The 25,036-nt window shown below is 42.7% G+C and overlaps 1 protein-coding gene and 1 pseudogene across 10 annotated transcripts in view; one reads left to right on the forward strand and one right to left on the reverse strand.

Moving 5' to 3' along the window:
* The window catches only part of PIP5K1B (phosphatidylinositol-4-phosphate 5-kinase type 1 beta), a 288,346-nt gene that overhangs the window by 3,492 nt on the left and 259,818 nt on the right, over nt 1-25,036 (forward strand). The window lies entirely within an intron of this gene.
* On the reverse strand, nt 8,671-10,658 carry LOC132212715 (ATP-binding cassette sub-family F member 2-like; annotated as a pseudogene).

Genomic DNA, 25,036 nt, shown 5'->3' on the forward strand with positions numbered 1-25,036 from the left:
AGAGAATTCAATATTAACTAACTAGTTCAGACACTGGCACCTTTTATGGGTAAGACGGCTGCGGCTTAGAGAGGTGAGGTGGCTTGCTCAGTCACACAGATGTTTAGCAGGAGGATCAGGGCTAATGTGGAATTCGTAAGAAGGTTCATATTCAAGATTGTGCCTGGGGTTTTTATGGTGAAGGTGCATTTCTTACTTTTAAGAAGACAAAGTTGTCTGTTTTTATCTGTTCACTGTGTTTCTCTTGGCTAGGTAGATCAACAGACTCAGAATTAATACTTTGTTCCAACCAGTGCTTGGAGACAGGGAACTATTTGAAGAGAAATACAAATGGATGCTGGTTTTCCAAGCTTCTCTTCCTGGTAAATAAAGCCAGAAGCCAAAGGTGGCCCTGTCATACAGCTGATAAAGTCATAAATGCGTATACATTTGCATTTGCATTTTTGCTTGCACTTCTGTTAAATGGTGAGTCAGAATATTTAATATCCTGGAAAAGTCATTTTTCCCCCTGTGGCTGGAGCCCTCATTAGTTACTCTGTAAAACACCACGTTCTAGATGTATTTGTTGCAGAAACATGTTCTCTTTGTATCAAGTACATTAACTGGAGTTGGAAGGAGTCCTTTTATTTTTGTAGAGGCTGCCCAGTTCGAAGCGTACATTATGTAGCTCGGCTGTTCAGTTGTGGCTGGATTTGGCGATTCTTCTAAATGGAAGGGAAATCTAACCTTTTGTTCAGTATTTTTCTTTTCAAAAATAAACTTTTAACTTAATCTATTGATGAAATTTTTGAAGGGTACTGTATAGTAAACAATTAGCTGCTTTATTCAGTCAGGTCCCTTCCAGTAACAAGATTTGGCCAGGAAAAACAGGCTTGATTCTGTGTGTCCCATTCTCAATTGTATTTACTCCTGTCCGACTTCAGAGGAGTGTAAAGGAGACCGTGATGTAAGAAAGCACAAGAATCCGATCCAGACTAGATTACTCTTGGGAAGAGTTGAAACATAGGTAACAGCTGGGACATGGTCACATGTTTAGTTAGCTGGAAAGCTGGAAGTACCTTGGTATTATCATTTAAGTTAAGACAGCCGCATATTTGAATGGAAAACAACAGGAAGTGTCTGCTGATAGACCAGCGGTTCTCAACCTGTGGGTCTCGACCCCTTTGGGGGTCGAATGACCCTTTCACAGGGGTCGCCTAAGACCATCGGAAAATACATATATAATTACATATTGTTTTTGTGATTAATCACTATGCTTTAATTATGTTCAATTTGTAACAATGAAATTGGGGGTCACCACAACATTAGGAACTGTATTATGGGGTCACTGCATTAGGAAGGTTGAGAACCACTGTGATAGACGGTCTTCTGTATAGTTTGTGGGGCTGAAGAAACAATGGGTGTGCAGTTTGTTTGGGGGAGTTTACATAATAGGTGAGCAGAAAGTTCTTGAGACTTGTTTTCTGTAGGAGTTGTGGAAAGTTGGTTGTGAAATTGTAATGAAACATAAAGGATTGGGTGTGCAGTATTGCTCCCTAAAATTGGGGTGTGTGTCTTTCAGTTGAGGTTCAGACCATGGTTGGAATTCTGGGGGCTCAGGGAGGATAATTGACTTGGAACTCAAGTTCTGGGACTAAAGTCAAGGACTGTAGAAATTTCATCCATTTTGGAAGAAAAAGGTAACATTTAAGTCTTTGCCGTTCAGTGATGCTGAGTAAGGGGTTTGCGAACGGATACACTTATAGCTCGCTATAAAAATGTGTTTCTCTGCTTCACAGACAGGCACAAGAAATGCAGTAGACTCAACATGTTGGGTAGTGAGTTTTCAATATTTAATACACAATTTTGTCTTAAAAAAAAATGCCCACTATCAGGATCGTTGGATCATTTCGTTGTAGCATCTGTTGATAAAGTAAGGAAACAAAACAGGAGCGATCAAAGGAAGCAATACTAGGACCAGCTTGAGGGAGTGGTAGGCACATCCTAAGTGTTCAGCTCATATTTGTCAATGTAAAAGGTTAGGCGTCATGTTCTATTTATTTTTTTATTCTTGGAACTCAGCACTGTGCCTGGCAAGGGGTGGGGATTAAATATATGTATATTGAACAATTTATGCATCCAAAAGGAAATCACTCATCGCCTTGGGATGTTTCATAATTATTCTAATGATTCTATTAGTTTCTAGGCCTTTTTAGAAATGTCAGGCAAGCTGATAGAGACTAGTTTCAATAGTTTATAGTAAACTTCATTTTTCATCATAAGTGGTATTTATTCATTAAACCTCCGACCTTTTTTTAACCAACATGCCTAGGAATGATTTTTTATTTCTCTTTCTTAACAGAAGTTACAATATAAGTATGAAATGTGTTGCTCTTTTTATTATTTATAAGCCCCACTAAACATATTTTTAAAGCACCCAGGGTGACTTAATAATGAATTTGGCTTAGTGTACACAGGTAAGAATGAACTTTAAGCTTCTCTAAGTTAATCACTTTAAATGTCACCTGCTCTCTTTTAATAATAACAGTGTTTTTGTTGATTTTAGAGAGAGAGGAAGGGAGAGAGGGAGAGAGAGATAGAAACATTGATGAAAGAAGCATCAGCATCATTTGGCTGCCTCCTGCACAGCCCCTACGGGGGATGGAGCCCACAACGCAGGCATGTGCCCTGACCAGGAATCAAACTGGAGACCTCTTAGTGGGTGGGTCAATGCTCAGCCACTGAGCCACACCAGCTGGGCAAATGCCACCTGCTCTTGAGGCCTTCTCTGACCATCTATCCTAAAGAGGACCTTCTCCATAAGTTTTCTTCACTTATCACAGGGGATACTTATACGTTTATGTATTTAACTTGTTTTTCTACCACCTCTGCCCAAGACACTCACACTCAACCCAAGATTATAAACTTGTTGAGGGCAGAAGTCATGGTTCTCGAACACTCTTTTTCTAGTACTTGGCACATAGTAGGTGCCTAGTAAATATTTAAATGAATGGAGAAGTGCCATCCACCCTGTTAAGATGAACTGGGCCGCTATTAGGCTAACTCAAGCTGAGCAGGTTTAGCCATGAAGACAGTTCTTAAAGGCTAATGACGGGAACTCCATGAGAATGACAGTCACATCTTCTGGGAGGAGGAAGCAATGCTTGGTTAGGTGAATGAATTCTGGCCTGAGTATGATGCAATGTCTCTAAAGAGTTATCCCTTTTCATTTACCGAAAACTAAGTAATACAGAACAGATAAGGAGAAATTATCAAGCATCAAACAAAACATTCCAAAACTATTAAAATGGGGTCTAAAAGTACCTAAATCATAAACATGTGTCCTTCTTAACCAAGACACCTTGGTGATAATATATAAGGCAAATCCTGTGACACTTCAGGTGAAAACTTCCCAACCTCAGCTGGCGTTTCTTTGACTGTTTGATGCATCAGTAGCCCAGTACCACACAAAGAAAAGTGCATGGCCAGCAGCACCAACACTAGTTAGGAACACAGATTATCATCCCATAAACCTAGCTGAATCAGAAAGTCGGGTGGGGCTCAGCAACTTGAGCGTCGGTAGGCATGAGGTGATTCTGATATACACAGTATTGGCAGGGAATGTTCAGTCTGTTGCTCAACGTATAGAATAAGCCTCCTGAAGTACGTGGTATTCCTGGGAGAATCCGGGAGGTTGTGGAGAGGGTGCCATCTACTTGCTCTGCTAGAAATGCCAGGGGAGAAATAAAACCATTCATGGCTTTTCTCAGAGCCCCATGGATCACAAGAGAATAAATGCACACAACTGGATTGGACACCTAGGGCTTCTGATAGTAAAAAAAAAAAACTCTAGGTAGTTGCTGGCCCTGCCAAATAATAGATGCTCCCAAGGCTGGGAGGTAGACCAAGGTGTGTGGATGATGGGAGTAAGACATGCTCTGTGCATAACTGACGATTGGGTGGCACTTCAATAGGATGCCAAGTGGAAGAATGATTTCGAGAGCTAGTGGTTTTCTCGCAAGAGGAAGTGGTGGTTTACTGACAGTTCTCAGAATATTTCAAGTCAGTTTGCTATACTAGATATTGATGGACCTCCTTGGCTAGGACAGTACCAAGTGCTACGGGGTGTACAAAAAGTATGAACATGGTTCTGGCTTGGCTTTGCTGAGAACTCACACTATTCCAGGCACTTTTCAAGTGCTATTTCTTTTCATCGTTAACGTGATCCCAGATGACAGAGGAGGAAATGGAAACCAAGTCAGGTTAGGAACATGCTCATGAGCACAGAGCCAGTAAGGGATGGTCCAACCCTGGCTTTTCTCCTTTTAAAGCCCACATTCTTTTGTCTGCTTCATGCAGTTGCAGTTTGGGAAGAAAAGTTTTAAAAAAAGAAAGCATAAGTGAATTTAGAATTTCTATCTATGAGCTCTAGATTACATAATTGACATTATACGTGGCTCTCTCAAAGGCCCCTCAAATTCTACATGCCCAAGACCAGATCTTTTCTCTCCATACCTGGTCCTCTTGCAGTGTTGCCCAGCCCTGTGATAGGCACCACTAGCCATCACCCAGCATGAGGCAGAAACTTAGGAGCCATCCTTGACCCTATCTTTTTCATCCACTGCATTGAATCCATCACCCATTGCTATGCTTTTGCTTCCTGAATATCTCCCCCATCCATCAGCTTCTCATTGTTTCTGCTGATTCTGTCCTAGTCCAGCTTCTCATCTTTCTCTGGATGCTAGCCATAGCTTCCTTCCAGTACACTCTGGCCCTCCTCTAATCCATCCTCCATACTGCAGCCACAGCAATTGAGATGGCTGGGCTCTGATGGACAGATCCGTACCTCCCACCCCCAGGCAATCCCTCATGGAAGTAGACACATTCTGGCCTCTGGGGCTTCTAGGTTGGTGGCCTTTTGAACTCTTGCACAACCTCTGAGGACTTCCTCTTCCAAATAGCATTCCACCCCAGTGCTTTTGCTCTGCTGGAGCTCCCTCAAGCACACAGTGGTAACTCAAGTCAGCTGCTCTTACAGGCACAGGATGAAGACCAGTGTGATCCTCGGGATCTGCCCAACCCACATTTTCAGAGTGCCCTGGGGATCCTCGAGGTGCGCTCACTCCTTCAAACTGGAACCAAAGACTGCTAATTAGGTAAGAGAAAAGCAGTTGTTGAGAAAGGAGTTAGTTGGAGGCTAAAAGCATTACCTTTGATGTTCTAAATATCTTTAGGATGAAATTTAAAAATGGGATTGTAGGATCCTGTAGAAACCAGTTAATGTAAATTGGCCTAAGCTAAGCATGCATTTAATCTTCACACATGGCTTTTTCAGGTACTCAGTGTCACTTGAACTGTAAATAAAAGAGAAATAGCAAACTGTCATAGTTCAGGCTGCTGTAACAGAGTTCTATAGACTGAGTAGTTTATAAACAACAGAAATTTATTTTTCACAGTACTAGAGGTTGGTGATGAGAGTGCTAGTATGGTTGAGTTCTGATGAGACCTCTGTTTAATGTTGCAGACTGCCAACTTCTCATTGTATCTTCAGGTGGTGGAAAGAGGGCAAGAGAGCTCTCTGGCTTCCCTTTCTAAAGGGCACTAATACCATTCATAAGGGCCCCGCTCACATGCCCAAACTACCTCCCAAAGATCTCACTTCCTAATACCATCACATTGGGGGTTAGGCTTTCAACTTTGGGGACACACATTCAGTCCGTCACACAACCCTGTATGGCTATGTCAGTGCCCTTTAAGAAGTACATTATACACTGTAACCCAGTATAGACATAGACATGTAAATAGTTTTATTGAAAAATCAAGGTTTCATGGAATACTACTTAGCTACACTACATAAAACATGGTGGCTAGTGGGTTTTCAATACTTAATACACACATTGTCTTAAAAAAAAAAAAAGTAAAAACATGCCCACTATCAGGATCATTGGGTCATTCAGTCATAACATCTGTTGATAAAGGAAACAAAACAGGAGTGATCAAAAGAAGCAATACTATGACCTGCTTGAGGGAGTGGTAGGCACATCCTAGGTGTTCAGCTAATATTTGTCAATGTAAAAGGTTAGGCACCATGTTCTATTTATCTTTGTATTCTTGGAACTCAGCACTGTGCCTGGCAAGTTGTGGGGATTTAATACATATGTATTGAACAATTTTTGCATCCAAAAGGAAATCACTAAACAATATTATAATAACTATATGTTGCCAGATGGGTACTGGAAATATAGGGGGGAATACTTCATAAAGTATATGATTGGCTGAATACTATATTGTACACTTGAAAGTATACGTTTGGCTGAATACTATGTTGTACGCTTGAAGGTATATGACTGGCTGAACACTATGTTGTACACCTGAGGTGCTGACCATGACCTTTCATCCAGTGCTCTTTCCACCCTGAGGGTTCATGGAGGGTTATGAGTGAACAACTCCACAAAGCTTCCCCTACAAAGTTTTAATTTCCATCAAGAAAACCTTGTGAAGTTTGGCGAGCAGGCATCTGATAGAGTTGGGGGGAAAGTAACTCCTAAGGCTGCCCTGTCTGTTACACAGGATAAATAACTACAGTGATGAAATATGGCCTTCAAGCTGGGGCATGTCTATATTTTTTCAAATAACGCTCCCCCTAAAGTTCATACTAATTTAGTTTAACAAGAACCTAAATACTAGTACTATAGGAAAAACACCTTTACGTTCAAAATATATCAAGAACAAATTGACAGCATATATATCAAGCCTGCCCAACCTAATTGGCCACTCAAGCACCACATGGAAGGAGCTTAAAACAGGGAATGCTTGGCTACTCAGAACTTTGGGGCAGGCTTTTACTTCTAGAATAAACATTCTGATTACGAAGGGTTTGCTTGCCCCTTTAAGTGTCAATATTTATTATAGCCAATTTTTGCATAGAAAATTTCCCCAAAGTTGTCACAACCTTCCCTGATTTTTTAAAAGATGGTACAGAATAGAGTGTGTCTTTTTTTGCTATGATAAATTTATAGCATTATTATCCATCCAGGGATGCAAGGCTCTTGCCCCTGAACTAAGTGGCCCCACTTAAAATCTTACCTTCTTTTCCTGGATTATTTTTGGGGTGCTGTTTTTGTGGCTTTCAGCAGTGATAGCCCTCTTACTCATTGTTTGCTATTGAGACTCTGCTGTAACCTTGGGAGCTAGATGTTCCCATATGGTCTGAATTGTGTTTCTCAAATAGACTCATGTAATGCATTGAGATTGACTTAAAAAAAAAAAGGCAAAAAAGAAGTTTTTGAAGAAGAGCCTTAAGAGGTCTAGTTGTGAGGCAAGCAAGCAAGCTTTAGATCTTTCTCATTCACTTACTCCATTGGCCAGTAAAGAGCATGTTTTTCTTATGTCCCGATTTTGTGCTGTTCAGATAAATGAAGTGCTAGCTTTTTAAACTGAGACATTTATTCATGATTTCTTTTTCCTTTTTATGAAATATTTATGTGTTTACTACACTATGTTCTAAAATAAAGCATGCTTTCATAGACTTGTTCTTTTAACTTAAACAGAGTGATAATTTATGGGTGATTGGTGACAGTTTCATGTTTAATGTTATATTCATTGAGAGGTTGTAGATTACCAAAGGTATTTCTTTTTCCATTGGAGAAATCGCACAGAAAAATTTCCCAAGTTTCCTAATGCCCATCTTCCATTAGAAAACAAACTGTAATGCCCTCAATAAAACAAGAAAAGTGAATATGAACCATTTTCCTAATTCTTAAGGAGTGGCATATAAACCAGACTTTCCTTAGGCTTATGAATTCATTATATGGCAACAAAGAAACCCACAATAGCAGTATTGCTTTGGCAAGCTATATTGAAATGATGTCCTTTTATTGTTTTCCCCAAGATATGTAGTTTAAACAGAATGGTGAAGATTTATGGGAAATGAAGTAAATGGGAAATCAGTCTCTCATAACTAAGGATTAAGAGAGAAACATAACTTTTGCTTATGGTCGTTTATAGAAAACAGAATGGAAATCCGGCTCTTAGCTTTGTGTACAGTTGGGCTTCATTATTTGGCTTTGCAGTTTCTCAGAAACTCCCTCTCCTGTGTGGCAATTTATAATGTAAACATGATGCCTCATTTCATTTTGTGCAAACTTTATATAAGGAATAGTCACTCTCTACATATGTCAGAAGACTTCTGGAAGCCTTTTGTTGTATTTCTTTTATTATTTATTTTTGCTTTTTTAAAAATATATTTTATTGATTTTTTTTTTACAGAGAGGGAGGGAGAGTGATAGTTAGAAACATCGATCAACTGCCTCCTGCACACCTCCTACTGGGCATTTGCCCACAACCAAGGTACATGCCCTTGACCGCAATCGAACCTGGGACCCTTCAGTCCACAGGCCTACACTCTATCCACTCAGCCAAACCGATTAGGGCATTTTTGCTTCTTTATTGGATGCTTTATAGATGCCACACAGGTCTAAAAGTTATACTGTTAAATAATTATTTGAAAACTGATCCGGACCAAGACCCCGGTCCAGAGCTCCAAACCAGAAGCAGAAAGAAAAGGGGGAAGTGGCTGGAGGATATTCCTCCAAGTTTACCAAAACCCAGAAAACCAGGATCCTAAGCTCCTTCACTGGCCAATCAGGGGGTAGGCATTGTCAGGAACCAGCAAGGCGCTGGTGAGAACAGTCAGCTGAGTCCAGATGGATAAAAGTAATTAGAAGGAGAAGAAATGGACTGGTACTGTTCAGCTGTAGATAGGGTTGCAGAGTGCAGCTGAGGCAGGTCGGGGGAGGAGAGGGGCTGGGAAGAGGTATTGCAGCAATACAGGAGTGTGGCCCCAGGGGCCCTCAGATTGTGGGTTCTTCTGGTGAACTGGAGTTTCTCGCCCACCAGCTTGGACTCAAGGTCTCCTTGTAGACCAGGATGTCTGGAGGCCACTTGGGTATAGTCTGCTTCTCACACACCCACATTTTCTGGTGCTACCTGCTGAATGCATCTGAAATCATGGCTGAACAGCACATACCACCCTCGAAGTCATTGGTGGCATCTGCCAGGGTGTCGATGGTCTCAATATTCAGGTGATTGGTAGGCTTGCCCGGGAAGAGCATGTGAGGGTTCTGCCAGGCCAGCCAGGCCAAACACACTTGGCACGTCTGCCCATCAGACAGGTTCTGGATCTGGCTCACCTGCTGTTTCCAAGTGAGAACATATAGCCCAGTCATCTTTCTTAGGTGATTTTTGTTTTCCTCTCCTTGGTCTCTGGGTAGCAGTTCATCATGTACTCCAAAGATGAGAGGTCTAAGTCCAGCTGCTCGTGTAAATGTTGGTAACACCCCATGCGAGTGTTTTCACATCATCCCGCCTGTGGGTAGTAGCTCTCCAATTAGCAGCTTCACAAGACTTGACGTCCCTGCTCCATTGGGCCCTGCCAGAGCCACTTATGTGCCAGATCAATGCCAAATTCTAGATTGTTGTAGATACAAGGCCCATCTTTTGGATACTCAAAGCTCATATTCTGCACCATAATGACGGGTGGAGGGATTTTGCCACATGGTGGGTAATGAAATGACAGTGTCTAGTTGGTCACAACCGCCTCTATCAGTCCCAATGCCATCATTTTCTGTATTCTCCTTGCTCTGGGCCTGCCGGGCCAGCTTAGCACTGCCTAGCAGTGTAGTTCTTCATGTGCACAATCTGATCTTGCTCCCAGCGAGGCCTCTTCATCTGGTTCCTCCAGCTCCAGCCCTGTCTTTATATACTGCTCATAATTATGCATGTGATACTTCAGTCTCTTCTCGTGCATGTGAATGATGTTGGTACAGACACCATTCAGAAAGTCCTGGGAATGGGAGTCAAAGGCCAGAATGTACTTAAAAGTCTGTTAGTGCCTCTTCCGGCCGCACACAAGCATTGAGGCCCAGGTGGTTGGTGGCTCATCCAGGAGCTCCAGGAAGGGCTGAATGAAAAGGACTCTGGTGAGGGCAACCCTCATCCTCCAGCCCCTCCTGAGGTCTTTTAGTTTCTTGTGTGCATGGCAGGTGTGAAACCCAGCCCGTGTAGGCTCCGTGAGGCCCTCTTCTCCGCCTCGCTAGCATCCAGCCCTCCGGAGGCACATAGAGCTCCAGGAGCTCCTCGCACTCAGCATCCTCGTGAGCCAGCTGCTCAGCCTTCTTCTTCAGCATGGCCCGCTCTGTGTTGACTTCTATCACACGCAGCAAGGGTGCCTGGTCACTGGGGGCATCTCCCGGGTCAGATGGTAGATGTCTATGTGCTCAGGGATGGGCACTTCACCTTTCCCAATAGCATGGACTTTCCAATTCTACTTGAGGCAATGAGGCCATAACGACAGCCTGAGTTTAATTTCAGTTTGGTGTCACTGAGCAGCTCTTGGCCATGCAAGGTAAGGGAGAGGTTGAGAATGTGGCCATCAGTACTGATGGGGTGAGAGGCCAGGACACCACTGACACCTTGAGCAGCAGCTTTATCTCAATCCTCCTTCTCCTTGGTCAGCAAGTCCACTTCAGCGGTCTCTTGGCCGTTGACCTCCTCATGTGTCTCCTCTGCCACCTGTGGTTCTTTGGGAGCGTCTCTGTTTTCTTCCTGTCCTTTCTGGGCTGCTGTTGTGCTTTGGCAGCTTCCTTCTTCTTGGCCAGGTGAGCATGGTGATGAACCATGGGGGTAGGTTACTGTCTTGTCAGGAAGCTGGGCCTCACCACTTGGCCTCACTGGGAGAATCCTACACGGGCACCTAGCAGCTTTGGAGATGATCACCAACAGCCCCTGATGTTACGTTTTTATTGGTTTCTTCATTGTCTTCCTCCTTCACTGGAAAGTAAAGTCCACGTGGGGAGGGACTGTGTTCTGTTCGTGGGGATAGTCCCAGCACCTAGAAAAGTGTCCAGTGCAAAGATGGCTCTTAATGAACATTTGTTGTATAAATGAACAAGTAATTTTCTTAAGCTATAGCTGTCTTTTCTTCAACTTGCTAGCTCCTCTTTCCTTTTTAAAATGTCAACAGCCTCTAGCTTGTAGCCTAATCACTGCTTCAAGGCCCTTTCCCAATGAGCAGCCTTATTTCTGGCCAAATTTTAGTATTTTCCCATCTCTTGCTTTCTGGCCCATAACATTTAGAACAGTTTAATAACTCATGCCTCACTCTCTTTTAGTCATTCATCTGCTCTTGTGATCCCAACTATTACCTCTATGAAACGTACCTCTATTATGAAATCTATACTTGCAGCTGTCACCTTTTTAAAACCCAAATACACCCCCTCCCCAAATTCTAAACTTTTATCAGATACTCTCATTTTTTAAATCTACTTTTGTAATTTTACTGGTCTTTTTATTACTTGTTTCTGTGCACTTAACAAGTCCTGAGGCATTTTAAAAAATGTTCTCCTCTATTCTCACTTATATTCCTCTTCTTACCTGGACTATGGTAGCAGCTTTCCAAACAGCTTTCACATCTCCCTCTATGACCATCTTTAATCAATTATAATACCTGCTACCAGAGGTTATAATTTTGTCCCCACACTGCCCCCAAATCCTTGGATACTTTACGATGTCTAAAATCTAAAGCCCTGCTTTGGTTCGTAAGACTATCCGCAGTCTAGCCCTAGTTGACATTCGTCATTGTCATGTGACTGTTATCCTCGTAGTTGTATAGTAGTGACAGCAACTACCATTCCTAATTCCTTACTCTGTACTGGGCACAACACATAAAAATACATGAATTCATAAAAGTTAGTGTATTTTGGAGCTGTGCAATCTGATATTGCGTAGGATGGGTGTGAATGGAAAGAGATTGGAGGGGTATCCTGGAGCCAGACCATCTTGCCAGACATGCTAAGGAGTTTGAACTTTTCTTCTATAGGCAATGAGGCAACAGCTAGAGGATTTTCATGGACGAGTGAGCTGATGTTTTATGTTAGACCAGCAACATGGACTATATAGTTTGGGAGATGAATGAGAGGAGAAAGGGAGTGGAGACAAGGAGACTGGTGGTAAGAGGGATTATGAGGATCTAAATTAAGTTAGTGAGGATGAGGAAAATGAGCAGATTTGAGATTTAGGAGGGGGGTTTTGTAGGACTTGATGACCACTTCCTATGAATTTTGAGGGAACGGGAGGAGTAGAAGATGATTCTCTGGCTTTTGGCTTGAGTGGCTGGAGAGCTTGGAGAATGATGATGAACTGAGAGTGTGTACAGGGAAGAGGCAGCATATACATGTGGCAGAGGCTGTGATAATGCCTCCGATTTTGCACATGCACTTGGCAAACCTGTGGGATAACTAGGCGGAATGCGGCTGTAAGGAGAGAGGTCCATGATGGAGATGCTGGCTGTGTTATGGTCCGTGGGCAGTGATGCAAGCCATGAGGGGAAGCGGTTAAGATACCCACAGGACATCCAGGTGGAGGATCTAGAAGGAAGGTGTATGAGTATGGATGGAAGGAGACAGGTCCCTGATGGAGACAGAAAGTTATGTTCATGTTCTCTCACCAGTGATTATGGCCATGGGATTAAATGAGACTTCCCTGAAAAGGTTTGTAGACTAAGAAGAGAAAATATCTGAGAATCATTTCCCGATTGTCATTTGCAATATCGTTTCTTCATATTCCACTTTTTTTCTTACCAAATCTTCTGTTTTCTTCTCTGTTTAAGGAAATGACATTAGATTTTCGTGATACCACACATTTATCACGGTTTTGGAAGGCACCTCTGATCCCCACGCTTGCCTGGAGAGCTCTCTCAGGCACACATTCCCTGTGGAAGCCTTGCTCTTACGACTCTTTTGCAGCTTTTCTTTGAAGCTGACTTTTCAGTTGCTCTCTACTTATCTCTCCCAGCAGACCGGAGTCCTGACGCTGAGACCACATCGCCCGCTTCATGTTTCCCACCCAGCCTCTCAGCTCAGCGTCCTCTGCACACTAGCTGCTCCTCCTTTTCAATTATTTTTATTCTTCTTTAGCAGAATGAAGTGAAAAGGGAACAACTCAAAGTTCTATTAGGATTTATGTCAGTTAATGTACCTGAACTAAATTGAAAATGCCTGCTTACAGTGTGTTTGTAAGAATATTCTATTTCTCACTAAAAAAAAAAAAAAAAAAAGTAATTTAATTTGAAAAACAGCCCACAAAACCCACTCCTGTTGTTTATCCTTCTTGTCAGAATTTTGTCATTTATCATTCCCACTATTTGAAACTTTCAGAGGAAGAGAATATATATATTGGCAGCTCTACTACTATTGCTTATTGTGAGCCGAGTTTATCTCCTGGTTTCATTGGGTCGAACTTCCTGTTGTTTTTCAATGACACTTTGCATTCATTTGCACAGGCTGAGTCTGGATGCAGTGAGAGCTGTGGCCCAAGAAGCAGGTATTCTGGCTCACCCTGCCCCTCTCCTGTCACTCTAGTGACCCCTGATCCAGTGGCTTGCCACTTTTGTACCTTTTTTCTTTGCTCATCTGTGGAATGAGAATCTGTACACTGGCTCCTGGACTGCTTCAAAGGCATGATGTGGAGCAGACAGAATGATGGCCCTTGAGATCCTTTAGAACAAAAGCATCATGCACATTAGAGAATTTATTTCATAAGAATTACAGCAGGAGGTCCAGACAGCCACCACTATAACCCCTGGGTAAGCAGATCTGAAGCAAAGCATGTAACATCTGCTGTGATGAGGTTCCCGTAAAAGAAGAATTCTCCTCCCCTATTCCCAGAGGCCAAGGGTACAAGGAGACACTTTGCTTAAGTTCTTATCAGCATACCACAATTTAAACATACCCTCATCATGGATAAGGAGAGCAATGAACTTTTATCTTTAAAAAGAAGTGAATCTTGGATATAGGTTTGTTGAAGAAAGCAAAACTCACATTTACATGTTAAGGAAAAACAGTGCTGGTGGGCACCAAATAATTAATGATAGAGTCCACAGTAAAAAATGATGCTCAATGTATGAAACAAGTTCATTGCTTATTCAGTTTAGATTATGTGGTGTGTGGTTGCCATCATCATACCACACAGTGCTTAACAGTATGCCTTACATTCAAAGATAGTCAGTGTTTCAATTGGTTCCTATTTAGATGGAGTAAGAGAAGTTCCTAGAAGTCATCTAGAAAGCATTTTTAACACTTGTGGAATCTGAAAGGCTGTTTGAGGTTAATTGGACATCCCCCAAATGCTAATGAAACCTTCAAATAATAGTAGAAATATTTGAGGACCTGTGTCAAATGGCAGAGGGGTTTGACTGGCCTAATGACATAGATAATGCCTGACCAAAATGAGGGGAACTCGTAGAGTTATTGAACTTATGTATTAATTCTAGTAACTTTTATAGCATCATGGAATTTATTTTTACATAGATAATCATGTTGTCTGTGTTTAAAGACAGTTTTACTTAAAAAAAATTTTTTGTTGGAAACATAAATGAAAATTTACTAGTAAGCACTTAGAATTACAAAGGTAATGAACAGAGGAATTAAAATGATAATTGATAAAACTTTGGGTAGAGGCCAGGGGGCAGTAGGAGTAAAGTCCCTGATAAGAATCATGAACAACAGATTTAAGCAGGTTATCAAGAGTTAAAGAGATAACTACCAAGACAGCAAAACAGAATATTTTATGATTGGTTGTCTTGGGTGGAACTTGTGGTAGGAACAGGAAAATCAAGAAATGGCTCTTCTAGACTCAGACACAGAGAGCTGACTGGTAGTTGCTAGAGGGGAGGGAGTTAGGGGGACTGGATAAAAGAGGTGAAGGGATTAAAAAATACCAATTAAGAAGTAGTCCCTGAATTGGACGACTCACAAAATAGTGATGAGGATGTAAAGTAGAGCATAGGGAATATCGTCAATAATATTGTAATAGCTATGCGTGGTGCCAGCTGGGTACTGGAGATATTGGGGGGAACACTTTGTAAAGTATATGTTTGTCTAACCGCCGTGCTGTACACCTGAAACCAAAACAAAATAATATTGAAAGTAAACTGTAATGGGGGGTGGGGAGAAGAATGCTAGAATTACACCTGAAACTAATGTAATGTGTGTCAACTGTAATTGGAAAATAATTTATTTAAAAACAAATAAATAGCTGTTCTCACAAAGTCCTTTATATCACTTACTATATTGCTTTATATATGCATTTTTTAATAAAAACAAAGCAGTTACATTGGTAATTAAAACATAAAGATAATAAACAACATCAAGTAACTAAAACGGGTAGAGGGTAAGAGCTGATATTATAAAATAAGAAATACTGTGGAAATAGCCTGTGTTCAGAAAGTTGTGTAAAGGAAGGAGGGGCCCTCACATTGCATTCGTTGCTGATGATTAACACTTATTTGGGTGCTTCCTTCACTCCAGGTACTTTCTAAACAATAAGCAGGCATTAGCTTGTTGCATATTCACAGCAACCCATGGGGTAGGTACTGTTGTCATCATTTTATAAGTGAGGAAACCATGGAGCAGACCTAGTAAGTATGTTACTTGAGGCCACACACCTGGGTGTCTAAGCCAGGTTGCCCAACTCCAGAGCCTTCTCTCTTAGCTATGAGACTATAGGTTATGCCTCAGGGTAGAGCAATGGGTGTGACACCTCACTACAGTTCATGCTCCTTGATCCTAGGGTGACTTGACTATTCCTCTGAAACTGCCTCCTAAAGAGGTCCAGGAATCCCCTTTCCCCCTGGGAGATACATTCCAAGACCTCAGTAGATGCCTCAAACCCTGTCTATACCTATTTTCCTATGCACACATACCTTTGATAAAGTTTAATATATAGACACAAGAAGAGATTAACAACAATAAATAATAATGAAGTAGAACAATTATTACAATATGCAGTAATAAAAGTTATGTGAGTGTGGCATTATGAAGTAAAATAAGGGTCACTTAAACATAAGCCCTGCAACATCCCAACAGTGGATCTGTTAATTGAGGTGGCTAAGTGACTAATGGACGAGGAGCGTATACAGCACGATACACTAGACAAGGAGATAACTCAGTCCCAGGTCCCAGGTGGGACAGAGCAGCAGAGAACAAGATTTCATCACACTACTCAGAAGAGGTTGCAATTTAAAATTTATGAATTGTTTCTTTCTGGAATTTTCCATTGAATATTTTAGGACCACGTTGACCAGAGATAACTAAAACCATGGAAAGTGAAACCACAGATAAAATACTATGGAAATGCCTATGTGGGCAGTAAAATCTCTAAGATTTCTGTTAGCAGTATTTTTTTCCATATCTCCTTGGGCAAGGGAAACAAAAGGAAAAATAAACAAATGGGACTACATCAAACTAAGATGTTTTGCACAGTAAAGGAAACCATTAACAAAACAAAAAGACAACCTTCTGAATGAAAGAAGATACTCTCTATTGATACATCTCATAAGGGGTTACTATCCAAAATTTATAAAGAACTCATACAAGTCAAACACCAAACAAACAAACAAATAAATAAAACCAAACAATCCAATTAAAAAAAAATGGGCTGAGGACTCAAGTGTTTACTTCTCCATAGAGGATATATAGATGGCCAATAGACATTTGAAAGCATGTTCAAGGTCACTAATCATCTGAGAAATGCAAATTGAAACTAAAATGAGGTATCACCTTAACACCTGGCAGAATGTCCATCATAAACCTACAATAACAAGTGTTGGTGAAGATGTGGAGAAAGGGGGACCCCCATGCACTGGTGGTGGGAAGGCAGATCGGTGCAGCCACTGTGAGAACAGTATGGAGGGTCCTCAAAAAATTAAAAGTGGAGCTACCTTATGACCTGGTGACTCCACTCTGGGTATATATATTGAAGAAACCCAAAACACTACTTCAAATGAACATATGCATTTCTGTGTTCATTGCAGCATTATTTATAACTAGGGGCCCAGTGCACAAAATTCGTGCACTGGGTGTGTGTGTGTGGGGGAGTGTCCCTCAGCCCAGCCTGCCCCCTCTCACATACTGGGAGCCCTCAGGCGTTGACCCCCATCACCCTCCAATCGCAGGATCGGCCCCTTGCCCAGGCCTGACGCCTCTGACAGAGGTGTCAGGCCTGGGCAGGGGACCCTCATTTCCCCCCATCACTGGTTCTGCCCCCAGCCCAGGCCTGATGCCTCAGCCAGAGGCGTAACCCCCCATCACCCTCCGATCGCCTGATCGGCCCCTTGCCCAGGCCTGACGCCTCTGCCAGAGGTGTCAGGCTTGGACAGGGGACCCCCATCTCCCCCTGATCACTGGCTCTGGCCCCCGCCCAGGCCTGAGGCCTCTAGCCCAGGAATCATGCCTGGGAAGGGGACCCCCATCTCCCTCTGATCGCTTGATCCACCCCCCGCCCAAGCCTGACGCCTCTGACCCAGGCTTCAGGCCTGGGCAAGGGGACCATCATATCCCCCCAATCCCCGGCTCCGCCCCACCGCCCAGGCCTGATGCCTCGGCCAGAGGAGTTGTCTCTCATCACCCTCCGATCACCAATCACCGGATCGGCCCCTTGACCAGGCCTGAGGCCTCCGGCAGAGGTGTCAGGCCTGGGCAGGGGACCCCCAGCTCCCCGTGGTTGCAGGCTCCGCCCCTGCCCAGGCCTGACGCCTCTGGCTGAGGCGTCCGGCCCGGGCAGCGGGGACCCGCAGCTGCAGCGGCCCCGCGATCGTGGGCTCCGCTTTAGGCCCAGGCAAGGGACCCCTAGCTCCTGGGACTGCCAGCTTCGACCGTGCCCAGCTCCCATCGCTGGCTCCACCCCTACTTCCTGCTATCACTGGCCAGGGCGGAAAAGGCACCTGATTCTCCGATCATGGCTGGGGGGCAGGGCAAAGGCAGCCCCAGGGCCGCCTTTGCCCTGCGCCCCAGCTCTTAGCTCCCCCCTGGGTTTCTGATCACTGTCAGTGGCAGGGGGCTTCTTCCTGCTTTCCCTTTCGCCTCCCTGCATTGTGCCTACATATGCAAATTAACTGCCATCTTGTTGGCAGTTAACTGCCAATCTTAGTTGGCAGTTAACTGCCAATCTTAGTTGGCAGTTAACTGCCAATCATAGTTGGCAGTTAATTTGCATATTGCCCTGATTAGCCAATGAAAAGGGTATCGTCGTACACCAATTACCATTTTTCTCTTTTATTAGTGTAGATAGCCGAGATAGGGAAGCAACCCAGTTACTCATCCATAGATAAGTGGATAAAAAAGTGGTGGTACAGCCCTGGGCAGGTGGCTCAGTTGGTTGGAGCATCGTCCTGTACACCAAAAGGTTGTGGGTTTGATTCCTCGTCAGGGCACATGCATAGGTTGTAGGTTTGATCCCAGGTCAGGGTATGTACAGGACACAGTCAATCAATTTTTCTCTCTCCTGCTCTCTCCTTTCTCTAAAAAATCAATGGATAAGGACACGTATGTAATACCTTAATCAATAAAGAAAAAAATCTGAAAAAATAATAAAATTTAAAAATTAAATAAATAAATATTTGTTTTAAAAAAAATCCGTGGATAATATCCTCTGGTGAGGATTTTAAAATCGAAGTGGTGCCATATATATATATATATATATATATATATATATATATATATATATATATATACACACACACACACACACACACACACACATACATACACACAGTGGAATATTACTTATCCATAAAAAAGAATGAAATCTTACCATCTGCAACTGCATGGATGAACCTAGAATGTATTATGCTAAGTAAACTAAGTCAGTCAGAAAATGACAAATACCATATGATTTCACTTATATGTGAAATTGAAAGAACAAAATAAATGAGCAAATAAAATAGAAACAGACTCATAGGTACAGGGAAGATTGATAGTAGCTAGTGTGTGTGTGTGTGAAGACGGGGTGAAAAAGGTGAAGGGATTAAGAAGTACAAATTGATACTTACAAAATAGTCACAGGGATATAAAATACAGCATAGGAAATATAGTCAATAATATTGTAATAACTATGTTGCCAGGTGGGTCCTGGAAATATAGAGGGGATCACTTCATAAAGTACATGATTGGCTAAATACTATGTTGTACACCTGAAATTAATACAAAATAATATTGAATGAAAAATAAAAAAAGTTTAAAAGCCTATGTAAAATAACTGGGAAAAATAGATACAATATTACGAAAGACTATTAATAATCAGGTACACTGTTAAGGATGAGAAAGCAGAGAGTATTTTTGTACAATTTGCTTTAATGGTTTTGCTTACCTTTTTTGTGTACTTGGTTGCATATGAATATGATATGAAGAGTATGAGATTATAATTCACATTTGAAAGTGTATCATAAGAAGTAAAAAATAATATGCAAGGTCAAAAAGATTTGGAGTACCTGATACCAACAGTCAGGCATTGGGACACCAGGGACCGTCCACTCTGTGCTTCCAGTAGAGGTGAGGATAGGGTAATTGAAGAAATGGGCCTCACGCCTAACTGGAGCTAGCATCAATGCCCATAAAGTTCGCTCTATTAGTATTAGCAGATGAGGTCTGGTTTTTGATTAAAAACCCTAAAGAAGATGTTAGGCCTGTTGTCATAGCCCATATTTAACTAGAAAAATGTTTTTATTCCATAAAAAAACAAATTTCTTAATTTTTAACTGATATCACAACCTTAAGTACTGTCGTGTCCAACTAAATTCTAGAAGAGCAGAGAATTTCAGTAAGCCCAGCGAAGGTATTCGAATGGAATTTGACCTGGACTATGTCGAGAAGTACAACTCTTGAGCTTGTCACATCCGGTTGTATTGAAACTAGACAGTAAATTCCAAGAATGTCATTAGGTCTTTAAATTGGGCCCCACCCATTTTATGTATACTAGTACACAAAGCACAGATACAAGCCAACTAGGATGGAAACAGGAAAAGGAATAATGGGTTTCCTGATTGCTTTGAATTTAGGATGTATTTCCAATATTCCTCCTCTTTTCATGAGAAAAGATCGAACCTGAGATGGGGCCTGACTGGGGCACTGACCTTTCAGTCTTAGGAAAGGAAAGTGCCCCAGTCTGGGTTGGAAGCTGCTGCTACTCATCCTTCAATCATTAACAAGTTAACAGATAAGACCTCCATCGTCATCACTGTTAAGGAAAGTTACCTTTAGCACAAGCCTATGCATCCTTCTTAATATGTGTGATAATTGAGTTTCAAGGGTCATGTGTCATGTTTGAGTGCTGTGTTAGAATCTTAGAGGCTGTTCTAGAACTAAAAGTTGTAGTATTTCCATTTAACCTCAGTTAATGAATATCTGATCCACCAGTACGATTTCTGATACCCCTGATGCCTGGATAAGAGGAAAGGGAGGTTGAGGAGAGGCGAACTTGACTTTCCAATGGGTACAATGGACAAGCTCTAAGATGACCCAACCCCTTTGCCCAGCAAAGAACAGCCTCTAAATTGAAGTTGTGATTGTCTCGTTCAATCGTTTTTTGAGAGGATTAACTGAGATAAGGTAATATAGATAGCAGGAACTAAGTAAAAGCTATTTTCACTCACTTTTACCAGCAAAGCTTTCTATAGGGTGCTGAGGGCAATGGGGATGACATTTAGAGTGAGGGGTTGGGGTGAGGAGACAATTATAAAACCAATTAGTGGTCTTCATCCTCCAGGAATTTATAATAGACTAGTGACCCGGTGCACAGATTCGTGCACATTGAAAGGAAATTAAGTAGAAGATGGCCGGCGGGGCGGGGCGGGACTGGGCGAGATGGGCTGGACACACCCTGGAGCCAACCTCCCATGGTCCCTCCCCAGCATCTGCAGAGTGAGCAGGGTCCTTCCACCAGGTGGGGTCCCCCAACCTGGCCTGTGGGGATTGGGCCGAAACCAGCTCTCCGACACCCCCCGAGGAGTCCCAGAGTGCGAGAGGGCACTCTGCAAAGTTGCTGTTGTACAGGGTGTGGAACGCAAGCGCAAATAAACCAGATTTGGGGCCAACAGTGCCCCAGCAACAGCATAACCCACTGCCAAAGGTGGAATCGTGTGGCCCAGCGAGGAATTGGGCTCCCTCCTCTCTGGTTTCAGGGTGTGTCACCCAAGAACCACCGCTGCCAAGTCACTGCAGCTCCTGCATTGAGCATCTGCCCCCTGGTGGCCATTGCGTGTCATAGCGACCGGTCGGATGGTCAGACACTTCGCATATTAGCCTTTTATATATATAGTTAGATTAGAGGAGCCAGGCAAACACATTTGATTAGGGGAAGATAATGCAATTAAAAGAAGGCTGGCAGCCCTGACTGGTGTGCTTAGTGGTTAGAGTGTTGGCCCAAGCACTCAAGGGTTTTGGGTTCAATTTCCTGTCAAGGACATGTACCTAGGTTTTGGGTTCGCTCCCCACCCTGAGTCGGGGCATGTGCAGGAGGCAAGTTGATGTGTCTCACATCGATATTTCTTTCTCTCTCCCACTCTCTCTGGAAGCAAAGGGAAAAATATACCCAGGTAAGGATTAAAAAAAACAAAAACAAAAACAAAAAGAAAGGTGGCAAAAGTGTCGAATGTGGCGGAGTTAGGGTAGAAGCCAGCCTCGGGGTTCCAAATTAAGCTTCTGGTATGTGTAGTGGTTCACTCCAGATTTGAAGATAGGCACAAGAGCTAACACGTGCTATGAAATTGCTCTGAAAATTACACTTTAAAAAGCGGTAAGATGTTAGAATTATGCTCCCAGCTTTTGAAAATTGCCTGTTTTTCACTGTTCTTCGGGAAGTATTTTATAATAAGCAAATTGCAACCATCGTTATAATGTGGGTAAAAGGAGACTGGGAAGTGAGGAAGCTGACTTTCCGCTCCTTCTAGCCCACTTCATCCTCCAGGGACTCTGCTCCCACAACCATGCCCTTAGCGGGCTCTGGTGAGCTAGTCCCAAGGTAGATCGCTTTCTAGAATCTCCTGACACTGGAATCAGTAGTGAGGTGGTGGAGATGAGCATTTTATTTATACCTCTGTTATGGGACTTATCACCTTCCAGGTATGTTTTTGTCTTCTCGGCTGGATTCTAAGTTCTTGGAGGGAAGAAGGATCTCTCTTGTTTATTTCTTAATAAAACTTTGTCCGAAACAATTCCCTTTACTCAAAAAAATGACATGAATCACTCTTGCTTGTTTAATAATGCTATTCAGGTGTTTATGAAATTATGTATTCATTTGGTTTGGGCATATTGGGTATTCAAAGGAAATTCATTCCCGTACCATTCCTAACTTATACTCTGCAGTGTTTCCCCTTTAGTCTACCTGGGTATCCACCATCGTATGTTTCATGTAGTCTTCATGCTTATTTCTTGGGAAACTCAGAACTATGGCCCTCAGAAGAGAAGATGCTGGTCTCAAGTCTGATAGCTAAACCAGACACGTGGGCCTGGTAAACAGAAGAGAGTGGGGTCTGAAAGAAAAGAACATGTCTAACAGATGTAGGAAGGCCAATGTTCTCCTGGTCAAGGCTTTCTGGGAGAGCTCGGAGCTAAGTGGCAGCTGGCATAAGCGTAGTGAAGAGGTCTGCCTGCCCCTCGGGCAAAGCCTGGTAATTCTTGGTTGGATGGAGTGGGCATCACAATTGCTTATTGGCGCCGTGTGCAGGTATACTTTTAAAGCTCACCATCTGGTGGTGGTGCTGCTGGTGGTGATGGAGAAGGAATTGGAGCCTTTTCCGGTTTCGATGCTTTGCACCTGCTGTGGAGCTCAGCACCTTTTCCCCCATAGGGAGTAGAAGGAAGGTTGTTGAATCTGGCCGTGGGCCATCAGGAGAATGTCAATACTTGTGGATTGTGTAATAGAATTTGGTGGTGACTTATTTTTAGAAATCTTTTAAGAAGCTGATCATCCAAGCACAAGCTCGCCAGTGGGAAATGAGAAGCAGACGACTGAAGAGAACCTGGCTGTGTGTTGTCCGTGGTCACGGCGTGTGGGGCTGGGTTCTGATTATTCTTCTCACACGGTGCCTTCTCTCTCTCTGCCCAGTTTCCTCAAAGCATATGAGCCAGCCTGGCATTGCAGTCCAAACTGTACAGTCTTGCATATTTTGGTTTTCTCTATTTGTTCATTCTGTGTCCGTAAGTCCTTCTATCCGGTCAATGTGTGAAGAATGAAGACTAGCCACAGTGCTTCCTAAAGACATTTTTTAAAAGTGCCTTCTTGCCCTGGCCCGGTAGTTCAGTTGGTTAGGGCATCATCCCAATATGTCAAGATTGCTGGTTCAATCCCCAGTCAGGGCACATACAAGAATCAACCAATGAGAGCATAAATAAGTGGAATAACAAATAGATATTTCTCTCTCTCTCTCTCCCTCCCTCCCTCTTTATCCCCCTCTCCCTCTCTCTCTAAATTCAATCAGTAAATTTTTTTAAAAGTACTATCTCCCTTGAGTCCTTTAGTCTGTGCTGTACACAAACTCTATGTGATTTTTAGGTTTGGAGGGAGGGGTTGAATCAAAATTTTCTCAGTCAGTGTGGGGTCCACAGATCCAGGGTTTTTAACTTTCCTTCTGCACTCGTCACTTATTAAAATACCTAGACTCTGTATGGGGTCATTTCACTAGGCAGTATTTATTCGGAGGCAGATTAAGAGCTTGAATTTGGGTTTTAATTCTGGCTCTGTAACTTCTGTGTGACCCTAGGAAAGCCAATCAACTTCTTTATTTCTCACTGTTTTCAGCTGTAAAATGGGGGTAATTATTTCCTACCTCATTGAGCTGTTGGAAAATAAACAAACACTCAGGAGTAAATGCTCAAATATTTGCTAATGTTTACTGGACAGTTGCATGATCAATAAGTACATAAACTGTGTACAGAAAAGTAGATGAAGTTCACCCCAATGAAGAGCTTACAGTGTAGTTGAGGAGATATGCTCATGGACCATGACCAATAGTGCTGGGAAAGCAAAGTAAGTAAGACATGATTCATACGGGTTCAGAGGAAGCCCTGGCCAGTGTTGCTCAGTGATTAGGGTGGCAGCTGGCACACAGAAGGGTCTCAGGTTCAATTCCCAGTCAAGGGCATATACCTGGGTTTTGGTTCGCTCTCTGCCCCAAGTTGGGGCATGCGTGGGAGTCAACCAGTCGATGTGTCTCTTTTACATCGATGTTTCTCTCTCTCTACCTCCTTCTACTCTCTCTGAAAAGCAATGGGAAAAAATTCACATGTGAGGATTAACAACAACAACAAAAAGAGTTCAGAAGAAAAGATCATAGCAGTGTGGGAGTCATGGAATTAAGAAAGCTAGGAGAAACAAGAGAACAGGGAAATGTTCTAGGGGGAAGGCAAGGACGAGAAAGAACAGAGGCTCAAAGCTGCCGCCTGCTTATCTCTCCTGCTTGGTTAAGAACTTGGCCGTGAGGACTGGTGGGAGCAGGCAGGTGAGGCCAGACTCTGCCCAGTGGACCAGATCTGGAAGGTCCTACTCCTTTTCTCCATCCTCTTTTCTTTAACGTGGTGACTGATGCTTGTTCCCATGGCTTCCTGCTCACTTGGTCCCGAGACTACACGAATAGGAATGTCTCTCCTTCTATGGAAGAGAAGAGGAGAAACAGGATTGATAAAGAAGGTAGAACATATTTATCTATAAATCTACACTCTGATGAAGGAACCGTCCTGAAGAGCTTTGGTGAGGCTGAAAGGGAGAAAAAAAGCCCATCAGTTTGATTGATGTGGAGACCTTCTGCTAACCAGACAGATGGAGGCTGAGGCGGATAATACCTTGTTGACACAGACTGCAAAACTGAGGAGGCAATAGGAGATGACCATCTCAGCTTCTGCAGGCTGGGTAATTGGGCTAAAAACAAAATAAAAATCTAATATCTTTTGGGCTTTTTTTTTTTTTTTTTTTGGTCCCTTCTCAGAATACAACAAAGGGAGGTACTATATTGGACTTAACACTGACCACTGAGGAAGAATTACTTTATGATGTAGAAGATGGAGGAGCCGTTTAAGACAGTGATCACGATCTCCTGGAATTATTTTAGGGAAGAGTTTTAGATATGGAGAACTCTCGAGGATATGATACGGAGGATTCTCCTATACCTCACACCCAGTTATCATTATCTTACATTATCTACTTTTGTCCCAACTCATGAACCAACGTT

The sequence above is a fragment of the Myotis daubentonii genome, chromosome 11 (genome assembly GCF_963259705.1).
Source record: "Myotis daubentonii chromosome 11, mMyoDau2.1, whole genome shotgun sequence".
NCBI lineage: Eukaryota > Metazoa > Chordata > Mammalia > Chiroptera > Vespertilionidae > Myotis > Myotis daubentonii.